Consider the following 10,714-nt stretch of genomic DNA (forward strand, 5'->3'; position numbering starts at 1 on the left):
GGGTGTTCGTCACGAGTGAACAGGACGGCGGTCATTGGGGTTTTTTTTCATTATTATTTCTATTACCCCTTACTCATTCACAAGGGAGGGGGGCCGCATCTGGGTGCCCCTTAATTAAAGGGGTACCCTGATGTGAATAAGCCCCCTGCCCACACCCCCACAACCAACTCCCCAGGGCTAGTGGGGAAGAGGCCCCCATCGGCACGATGCTTTTCCAGGGGCGACATTGGGAGGGGGAGGGCGCTTGCTTTTCTCCCCCCTTTCTGGCCCTGCCAAGCCTATGCTTGAATCAATGGTCTGGTATGGAATTTTAGGGGAGACCCCACGTTTTTCACCCCATTTTGGGAACCTGGCATGACTTTAAGGGGGAACCCCACACACTTTTTGTTTTGTTTTTTACATGGGATCCCTCCTAAAATTAATACCAGAACTTAAGGGTCTGGTATGATTTTGAGGGGGAACCCTACACATGTTTTCTTTTTTTTTTTTTACATGGGGTCCATCCTAAATATTCCTACCTTAAGGGTCTGGTATGACTTTTTTTTAATTTGTATTGTTACCCTTTAAGTCAGTGGTTCTGAACCTTTCTAGGGCCGGGACCCCTTGGTAACATTTGCCAAGTTGTGGTGACCCCCAACGGTAAAATTTCAGCGACATCTGGCGGCGTGGCGGGAGAACTGACACTGCTGCGCTGGGAGAGTGCTGAGGAGGACTCTCACCTAGCACAGCAGAAATCACACAGCGACCCACAGGTTGAGAACCACTGGCGTACGCCGTCAGAATAATAAAAAAAAAACACCATAGTAATGCACAGCTAGATTCATATTGGCTATTTCACTTTGCAATAGCAAACTAGCTATTGCACCCGCCCTCTGCTGCTGTCAATCACTAGAAGATGACCTGATGGAGAACTGCATGTCTCCCTCTGCTGATTGGCAGCAGCAGAGGGCGGGTTCAATATCTAGTTTGCTATTGGCTATTGCAAAGTGAAATAGCCAATAGGAATCTAGCTATGCATTCCTATGGTGGTTTTTTTTTCTGACTTACGGTGGCCCCGATGTCAGGAAAAAAAAAATGATCGCAGGGAAAGGTTTACTCTGCTTTACACTTTCCGGGAGAAGGTGTTTCTTTCCCGGTAGGCCAGGAGCCGCTATCTAATAGTGGGAGACTCCCGGGTGACCCCTGGCAAATTGTGATTCGACCCCCGAGGGGGTCGCGACCCACAGGTGTTGTGGAAATTTTATTAGGATGTGTTTTTAGTGTATTGTAATGTTTTGTCATACTTTGAGACACCCCTTCCTGTCTGACAACCCTTCCTGTCTGACATCACTTCCTGTTGGGCAGGTATAAACAATAAACACACCTGCGTTCAGGTCTCTTAGCATGGGATTAACGAACAAGCAACATCTGTCTCCCTGACTCTACATGAATCTATAGAAGGGAAAAACTTCCAGTCCTTGCATAAAGGAGCGTAGTACAACGGGGGAAATTCTTTGTGTTTGGCGCAGCTTAATGCGACATGGATTTGTGCGTTGAACCAAGTGAATTTCCATAACACAGGTTGAGAACCGCTGCTTTAAGTGATGTTAAAATCACAGCTCCTTTAACCACCTGGTGTCCGGCCGTTTAATTACAACGGCCGGACAGCGGCTTCTTGAATGTGGGTGGGCGTCTTTAGACGTCCCATCCCGTCCCGCTCATGCCTGCCGCTAGGTGGCGGGCACAAGCGGGAAATCGGCTTTGAATGTAAACAGCCAGCGATGGCTGTTTACATACAAGCGTTCGGGCCTCTGTAGAGACGCCCGATCGCTTGTAATATGCGTGCGCTCCCCTCCGCCGCCGATCCTGAGCTCCGTTGTGCCCGGTGTGAGCTCCGTTTGATCTCCTCTCCTCTTCTGAATGCAGGCAGTGATGTCTATTACATCACTGCCTGCATTCCTCTGTCACTCTCTGGTACAGAAACCGGAGAGAAGCTGGTGAAGCAGGTCTCTGCTTCATCAGCTTCTCTGGGGGTCCCTAGGTCTTAGACTGGGTTCACACCTAGGCGTATCGAATATGCGCATTTGTCGCGCGTTTTTACAGCGATTCGTGGTAAAAAAAACATGCAACAAAAGCGCGTTTCCGAGGGCTACCTGGCTGTATCCCAATGGATACGCGCGGCAAATACGCCCCAAAGAAGCTCCTGGGGAGCCACAGACCATCGTCATAGAGGTCCAAAAGGTTAAAACTTGTTAGCTAAGTAAAGCCCTCGTAGGTGGGTGTCATCCATGCCAGGGCCAAAGTCCGGATCCCCCAGCACAGGGGTCATGGGGGAGGGGAATAGAGAGACAGACGTAGTCCTAAATGTCTCTCTGGCAATCCGCAGGGTAGCTCCGATAGTAGGGTGAGAAGCCAAGGATGAGCTGTAATCCACGGCAGTCCCTCGATGGGTACTTTGTGGTCCTCTAATTCTATGTTCACCCATTGTTTGCAGTCTCGGCTACTCGTCCAGTCCACCACTCTAGCGAGGTGGATCGTCGTTAGTACAGGGAGATGTCGGGGATGCCTACCCCTCCGTGTCTTTTAGGCAGCGAGAGGACCCTGCTTCCAATTCTGGGGGGGCAGGCGTCTGAGTTTGATAAAAATGCTGATGGTAGATGGATAGGCAGGGCTTGCAAAAGAAATAGCAATTTCGGGAGAATGGTCATCTTGATCGAGTTACATCTGCCGAACCACGTCAGGTACAGTCCATGCCAGCGGGACAGCTCCTGACTAATGTGAAGAAGTAGAGGGGCATAGTTAGATTGAGTAAGGTCTGGCGTAAGCATTGTCCCAAGGTATTTAATGTGGGTCGTGGCCCATTGGAACTGGAAACGTGTCTTAAGTAAGGAAACAGTCATCGTAGGCAGAGTAATGGCTAGTGCAGCTGATTTAGAAAGGTTGACCTTAAAATTGGAGTATAGACCATATTGGTTCAAAGACGTGGAGCAGATGCGGAAGAGACTTCGAGGGGTCAGGGAGTAAGAAGAGGAGGTCGTCTGCAAAGGCTACCACTTTGTGTTCCCCCGAGCATTTGGTGAAGACTGTAATATCTGGACTGGCCCGGACGGTACACGGAAGGGGTTCCAGGGTGAGGACGAAAATTATGGGGGATAGAGGGCAGCCCTGTCTAGTACCATTAGTCAGTGCGATATAGCTAGAGCTAGCTTCGTTGACATTCACAGCAGCAGTAGGACCTGAGTATAGTGCGGCTATCCAACTCTGCATGTTGGGGCCCAAGCCTATATAATCCAGGACAGCATGCATAAAGGGCCAGTGAACCCATTCAAAGACCTTCTCTGCATCCGTTGACAGGACCATCAGGGGGCCCCCCCGTGAGCGGGCACTTTGGACTATGTTCCGGGCTCTGATGATACTGTCTCTGGCCTCCCTCGCAGGGATAAAGCCCACCTGGTCAAAATGTACGGGCTCAGGTAAGTGAGGTAGCATGTGATTGGCCAAGATATTAGAAAATAGTTTAAGATCGACATCGAGGAGTGCGATCTGGCGATAACTCCCACATTGCAAGGGATCCTTGTCTGGCTTCGGGATAAGGTTGATATGAGAGCGGAGGAAGTCTTCTGGTATGGCCACGCCCATCAGTATAGCATTGAGGGCCTTTAAAAATTGTGGGACGAGTATCATAGAGTAGGCCTTATAATAGGCCAGAGTGTAACCATCCGGTCCCGGGGCTTTCCCAGTGCATGCCTACTGCAAGGCTATGTCCAGTTCCTCCACCGTGATGGGGGCCTCCAAGGCTCGCTGAGCCTCACCACAAAGAACTGGCATCCTCGAGCGCGTGAGGTAAGGTCGCATCTTAGAGGCCACAATTCCCGAAAGAACTGGAGGAACTCCCCGGCTATGGCCTGCGAGGTGCAAAGTTTAGTCCCCGTAGAGGAGACGATAGTGGATATAAACTGTCGGGATCTTTGGCATCGCAATACCTGTGCTAGAAGTCGGCTCGGCTTGTTAGAAAATTCATACATAGACCGCCTGCCTCGCAGCAGGCGCCTCTTAAGTTAGGTAGAAAGTAAAGCATTGAGGCCCTCTCTGACTCGCAGGAACTCTTGGTATGTCTGTCGCGCAAGGGACCTCTTATGCAGCGTTTCAAGATGACGCAGTTGCGTAAAGAGGCGCGCATTCTCCTGAGTACGGGAGCGTTTAAGTCTTGCCCCCTGGAGAATAAGCAGTCCCCGCACAACACATTTGTGGGCTGGCAATACCGTAAACGGCGAGAGACACGGAGAGGTGTTAGTAGCAAAGAAAGGAGCGGAGTTCTTGTTCGAGAACCGATCGAAGCTCGCGGTCCTGAAGTAGAGATTCATTGAGTCTCCAAGAGGAGCATTTGGACCGGGCACCTGCCAGGTTCAGTGAAACATAGATAGGAGCGTAATCTGCGGTGAGTATGATGTCAATAGTGGCCGAAACCAGGGCAGGCAGGTCCTTTTGCTGAACAAAGAAGTAGTCCAGTCTAAAATAGAAGAAAATGTAGTCACGCTGATCAGGGTTGAGGAAGCGCCAGGTATCAGTCAAACTGAGCCAATGGAGCTCCTGTTTAAGCCTACCACGTGACAGATTTGGAGACCAAAATGCTGACGCCCTTAGATTTGGAGATCGGGGATGTACTATGATAGACCTACGGGTACTCTCTGCTGCCAAGGGTGGGGACTGTGTGTTCTCGATTTTAAGAGTACTTGTACCCCTGTATATTACGGTCCCTGAGGAAATCGTCCAATCACCTCTTGAATGATTCCACACTCTCAGCCGAAATCACAGCATGTGGCAGCGAATTCCAGACCTTGACCGATCTGACTGAAAAGAAACCCCTTCGCCCCTTGTGCTGAAATTTTTTCTCCACAAATTTTAAGTGGTGGCCTCTCGTCCTTGTCATCAAGTTCATTGTAAAAAGTTTGCTGCTAATGTTACTATCCCCGGTAAACATTTTATACATGAAAATCATGTCCCCCCCTCAATCTCCTTACTTCCAAGGAGAACATGTTTAATTTTAGTAGCCTGTTCTCATAACTCAGGTCCTCCATCCCCTTTATGAGTTTGGTTGCCCTCCTCTGGACTCTTTCCAGTTCAAGGACATCCCCTCTGTTCACTGGTGCCCAAAACTGGACCGCATACTCCAGATGAGGCTGAATCAGTGATCTATAAAGTGGCACAATTACGGACTTGTCCTTGCAAAACAATCCCCTCTTAATACAGGAAAGGACTCTACTTGCTTTGTTTAACGCAGCCTGACACTGCGAGCTATTATTCAGCCTGTGGTCTACAATGACCCCCAAATCTGTTTCCCTTTGGGACTTTCCGAGGGGAGCTCCCATTAGTGTGTAATCTGTTTTCTTGGAGGCGAGCATAGGAGGAGTTGACGAGGGAGCTGGAAAGCAGAAGGTAATTTGAAGAGCGGAGGGGATGGTTAGGGTGATACTTTGAGACAAGGTTTGAGATATAGCCGGGGGCAGAGTTGTGGATGGCTTTGTAAGTGACTGTTAATATTTTGAATTTGATCCTTTAGGCTACTGGAAGCCAGTGCAGGGATTGGCAGAGGGAAGTTGCAGATACTGAACAGTTGGTTAGGTGAATGAGTCTAGCAGCTGCATTCATGATAGACTGAAGGGGGGATAGCCTGTGTAGTGGAAGGACAATCAGGAGGGAATTGCAATAGTCAAGGCGAGATATAACAAGTGAGTGGATGAGTAATTTAGCGGTTTCATTGGTGAGGAAAGAGCGTATTTTGGAGATGTTGCAAAGGTGAAGGCGGCAGGATTTGGATAGTGATTGGATGTGGGGAAGAAAGGGGAGGTCCGAGTCAACAATGACACCTAGGACATATATACTTACTAGAATCAACAAAACAATTCACTTGTAAATAAAATGCATAGAAGCAACTGTCGCCGACTCAGAGGATAGGCATCGATTGAGAACAAGGGCTCCCGTTAATGGTTTTAATGTGAGGCTATTTTATCTTTATACCTTTATCGGTTACCCTCTATTTAAGTAGATTTAGTCATGCTGAAATTGATGATATGGCTTGAAACTCCATAGAGGCCGTGTGATGGATATGCACACACCGTGCAAATGATGAGCGGCATCTGATGAAGTACCTGTGCGTTGCGTTGGTTCCCTAGATGTCCATTCCTCTATGGTCCCCGGGTGAGAGAGGTGTACCCACTTGAGTCTGCTGGACTTTTCCATTTTGCTGAGTCTGCCCTTGTTCTCAAGTATATATGTATCCATATATGTATACTTGTAATTGTACTTTTTTTCAATAATTCATGTATAGATATTTAATGAAAGATGTATAACCTATTGATTGATACTTTATATTACAAGGTTGCCAAAAGATCCCCTGACGAAGCTTGAAAGAGCGAAACTCGTTGGGATAACTACCCATTACTCTTTGCCCTGGACATATGTGCTTTCATCTATATCTGAATACCTATGTTTAGCAAGTATATGCTATCTTAGACATGTGTTTATTGTGCATAGTTCTATTTTCAATAAGGGCTTTAGGTGGTTTCTTATTAGGCAATTGTCTATCACATCGTTATGTGTTAGTCCTCTGTGTTAATCATACATGTGGTAATCAGTAGATTTGTGCTTTTTTGTAACTGTGTTTTTCCTACCTACATATGGATCATGTTTTTGATCCTACTCTGTGTAATAAAATTATATTTTAGCTCAATTAATCATTATTTTTGCCTCGCTTGATAACCCATTTTTTTTTTGCCTTTCCTTATTGAAGGGGGTTGAGGCCTTTCTTTCTTTCGTTTTGAGAGCGCTTGTTGGGTCTGCTGTTGGGGTAGTATATCAGTCTTTTATCAACAGGAAGAAATGGGAACGGCTTCCACGTCCAGGAATTCGAACAGAGCAGGCAGCTGATCAGGGGTATGGAGCGTGAAGATGGAGTCACCTCTGCTAGGGTATGGCGAGATAGATCTAGCATCACCATCACCTGGGCGCCATCGAACTCCATGGGCCCCATGGCCCAAGCCCGCCGCAATATTCCCTCTTTGACAGAGAAAAAATGGACGCGGCAAAGAACATCACGTGTAGCATTAGCGGATGGGCCCGAAGTCCCTGCACTCGATGAACCCGGTTCAGTTCCAAAGCCTCTCCGGGTGGCTTGCCCAGGTAATGATTTAGAATAGCCAGGACCGTGGACTGAAGGTCAGGGCCTGTAGTGGCTTCAGGGATACCTTTGAGGCGAAGATTATTCTGCCGGCTGTGATTCTCACTGTCGTCCAGCTGAATGTAGTTAGCCACCATCTGTTGGTGTAGTCTGGTAGTGGAGGATTCCAGGGTGGCCACGAGGTCCAAGGGAGGAGGCAACCGTCTCTACTACCTCGACTCCACCTTCCACCGAGGCAACTCGATTCCTGATTTTCTGCACCTCCTGGCGCAGGGCTTGGACTATTTTGCCAGCCATGGAGTCAAGGTCCTGTTTAGTGGAGAGATGCGGCAGGATGGAGTGGCAGTCGCTGACCGACCGTTCAGGGGCATCCGGCTGTGAAAGGTAGGGTGGCAGTTCAGGGGAAATGTCCCCACATGGAAGCATCGGGGTTGGGATCGGAGAAGGTGGCAGGCTCAGTGTGAGCAACGACTGGTCTAGGGGCGCTGGCGCCTGTCTTCCGTAGCATGTGTTGGAACAGGGTCTGAAGTGGTGGTATTAGTAGGCCCCATGCTGCAGGCGGCATGGAAGCTACGCGCTGAGCCCGAGCAGAGAAAATGTGGAAAAGATCGGGTTGTCTGCCCTCACCAGATGTCCGCAGGGTATCACGGTCCTTCAACATGCAGGGAGAGGGTAAGTTAAAGTCACTGAAACCACTGCATAGGCCTAAAGGGTGCAGAGCTCCTCAAATTTGCGTCTTCGTGCCGCCATGTCCAAGCCACGCCCTCGGGCAATGGAGTCTTTTACCCCATATGTTGTCCATTGTCTTAGCTGCCTGTGTGGCCCCTGCTATGTTGGCAGGACGAAGGGGATCACTTTGGCGATCATAGACAAGTAGAGAAAGGTTTATCCAAATACAGCTTCTCCCATTATTTTGCCTCATGTCACAACAACGATTACAGTAAACTAACTCTGTTTGCCATACAGTGTATTCCTGCTTGTTAATCAGAACGTGAAAGATATATATTAAAAAAAAATGTGCCTTTAGGAAACATTCTGGATTTTCCAGTTGGACAAGGAACTGGATGTGCATGAGATCATTTGAATTTCAATTAATTATGTTAGAGATATATATATATTATTTTATTGATACTTTATTGATAATTGTATTCTCATTTGTAATTATTTTTTCATATGTATCATTTTTACATTGATTTTTTTTATTTTTCAAAGAGTTGAATGTATACAGTATATATGCATTTACACAGTTTTTCCTCTGAACCAAGATATTAGTGGTTTAGTGGAAACAATATTTCCCATCTTTCAGTCCTATTCCAGGACCTATTATTTTAATTCCAGAGGTAGTCCCATGGGAAGGCTGACAAAGGGGAAGTCGTCCCCGAAACTCATTCTTGTGCCTATGCAAATATCGATAGGTCCTGGAATAGGACTGAAAGATGGGAAATATACGATAAAATTGCAATTCTTAGTCTCCATCCACAATGACGTTACTATTAACGTCATTGTGGGTGGAGACTAAGTATTTCAATGTTATCGTTTGTCTCTTTAAAAAAATTATATTTGAACTTACTGCACTATATGAACTCTTTTGCAGTGTTTTTCCTCTTTACCTTTTCCTAGTTGTTAGTATTTGGAGCCCCCAATCTTCTCCCATTGGATTGCCTGGATTGGACTGCTCACGTTATGCTATTTATGCAGGAATTTTATGTCTGGGTATTTGGGTCTACCACTTTTAACATTATATTATACTTTGTATATAATTTGAGTATATTTTGTTTTGTATTTATTTTTAGTAATTGCAGCTCCTTAGGCTTGATTGGGCACTTGCTAAATTTATATATTTTTACTTTGCAGGGTGAAATAGGACTTTATTTCTTGGGCGCAAGGCTTCAATCATTGTTTATTTCAGTGTTAGAGATACATCACTGTCAGAGCAATTTTTCAAGTGCCACTGCTCTTTTTTCAAGATCAACGGTAACATACCATTGTTAATAGCTTATTTTTCAAGTGTTAATAGCTTATTTTGATCAATTATCAAAATGGAAAGTAAATGAACAGAAGAGAAATCGAAATCAAAATCAAATCAACATTTGGCGTGACCGCCCTTTGTCTTCAAAACAGCATCAATTCTTCTAGGTACACCTGCACACAGTTTGTGAAGGAACTCGGCAGGTAGGTTGTTCCAAACATCTTGGAGAACTAACCACAGATCTTCTGTTGATGTAGGCTGCCTCAAATCCTTCTGTCTCCATGTAATCCCAGACAGACTCAATGATGTTGAGATTAGGGCTCTGTGGGGGTGAAACCATCACTTCCAGGACTCCTGGTTCTTCTTCGTACTGAAGATAGTTCTTAATGACATTAGCTGTATGTTTGGGGTCGTTGTCCTGCTGCAGAATAAGTTTGGAGCCAATCACACGCCTCCCTGAAGGTATGGAATGATGGATAGGTATCTGTTTCTATTTCTCAGCATTGAGGACACCATTGATCCTGACCAAATCTCCAAATCCATTTGCAGAAATGCAGCCCCAGGCTTGCAAGAAACCTCTACTATGCTTCACAGTTGGCTGCACACTCTCGATATTGTACTGCTCTCCAGCCCTTCGGTGAACCAACTGCCTCCTGCTACAGCCAATTATTTCACATTTTGACTCATCAGTCCAGAGCACCTGCTGCCATTTTTCTGCACCCCAGTTCCTATGTGTTCGTGCATAGTTGAGTCGCTTAGCCCTGTTTCCATGTCGGTGGTAGGGCTTTTTGGCCATAATTCTTTCATGAAGATCACTTCTGGCCAGACTTCTCTGGAAAGTAGATGGGTGTACCTGGGTCCCACTTGTTTCTGCCAGTTTGGTGCGTACAGCATTGATGGACATCTCCCGATGTCAAAGGGAAGTAAGCATGATGTGTCTTTCATCCTCTGCATTAAGTTTCTTTGGCAGACCACTGCGTCTACAGTCCTCAACAATGCACGTTTCTTTGTGCTTCTTCAAAAGAGCTTTAACAGCACATCTTGAAACCCCATTCTGCTTTGAAATCTTTGCCTGGGAGAGACCTTGCTGATACAGTATAACTACCCTGTTTCTTGTTGCTGTGCTTAGTCTTGCCATTTTGTATGACCTGTGACATGAAACGGTCTTCCACAACCTCAAATTAGTAGCAGAGTTTGGCTATTCTTCACCCAGTTTTAAGCCTCATACACAGCTATTTCTGTTTCAGTTACTGACCATGTTGCAACCTACATATGAAATTGATGATCATTATCACCTGCTTGATATAATTGGTTAATCATACACGTGACTCTAATCCTACAAAATCCCTGACTTTGTGCAAGTGTAAGAATTGATGCTGGTTTGAAGCCAAAGGGCAGTCACACCAAATATAAGTTTGATTAAGATTTTTCTTCTGTTTACTCACTTTGCATTTCGGAAATTGCTAAAATCAAATAATAACATATATTTTTGAAAGCTTTCTTACTTTATAGCATTTTTTTAAAAACCTGCCTAAAACTTTTGCACAGTACTGTATATACTATATCTATATATATATCTATATCTATAT

The 10,714-nt window shown here is 46.0% G+C and overlaps 1 protein-coding gene across 1 annotated transcript in view; it reads right to left on the reverse strand.

Moving 5' to 3' along the window:
• Positions 1 to 10,714, reverse strand: part of LOC108801299 (phosphatidylinositol 5-phosphate 4-kinase type-2 beta-like) — a 151,175-nt gene that overhangs the window by 75,125 nt on the left and 65,336 nt on the right. The gene's annotated exons all lie outside the window — the stretch shown is intronic.

Source organism: Nanorana parkeri, unplaced genomic scaffold (genome assembly GCF_000935625.1).
Source record: "Nanorana parkeri isolate BGI_ZX_2015 unplaced genomic scaffold, ASM93562v1 scaffold2286, whole genome shotgun sequence".
NCBI classification, from domain to species: domain Eukaryota; kingdom Metazoa; phylum Chordata; class Amphibia; order Anura; family Dicroglossidae; genus Nanorana; species Nanorana parkeri.